This window comes from Chiloscyllium plagiosum, chromosome 47 (assembly GCF_004010195.1).
Source record: "Chiloscyllium plagiosum isolate BGI_BamShark_2017 chromosome 47, ASM401019v2, whole genome shotgun sequence".
Taxonomy (NCBI): domain Eukaryota; kingdom Metazoa; phylum Chordata; class Chondrichthyes; order Orectolobiformes; family Hemiscylliidae; genus Chiloscyllium; species Chiloscyllium plagiosum.
Window position 1 is genome coordinate 8,532,826 of NC_057756.1, and position 791 is coordinate 8,533,616.

The window sequence follows — 791 nt, forward strand, 5'->3', positions numbered from 1 at the left end:
TGTATTCACTTAGAGATCAAAATCACACAACACCAGTGCTCCGAAAGTTTGTGCTTCCAAATAAATCTGAGTGATTTTTAACATTGTCCACCCCAGACCAACACTGGGTATCTCCACATCGTTCTCCCAGAGAGTGGGGAGGCTGTGGAATTCTGAGGCATTCCCTCACTGTTGGAGGGTCAGTGCTGAGGGAGGGCTGCACTGTCAGAGGGTCAGTGCTGAGGGAGCGCTGCACAGTCGGAGGGTCAGTGCTGAGGGAGGGCTGCACTGTCGGAGGGTCAGTGCTGAGTGAGGGCTGCACTGTCGGAGGGTCAGTGCTGAGGGAGGGCTGCACTGTCGGAGGGTCAGTGCTGAGGGAGCGCTGCACTGTCGGAGGGTCAGTGCTGAGGGAGCGCTGCACTGTCGGAGGGTCAGTGCTGAGGGAGGGCTGCACTGTCGGAGGGTCAGTGCTGAGGGAGGGCTGCACAGTCGGAGGGTCAGTGCTGATGGAGCAGGCACTGTTGGAAGGACAATGCCGAATAACTCACCTCCTCCTCCCTGTCCACCAACAAGAAAGCACAAGTCAGCAGTGTGAGGGAATACTCCCGACTTGCCCTGGATGGGGGCAGCCCCAACAACACTCAAGAAGCTCAATACTATCCAGGGACAAAGCAGCCCCCGTTTGATGAGCATCACATCCACAAACATCCCCTCCCTCCCCCATTGACGCTCAGTAACAGCAGTGTGTACCATCCCCTCCCTCCCCCATTGACGCTCAGTAACAGCAGTGTGTACCATCCCCTCCCTCCCCC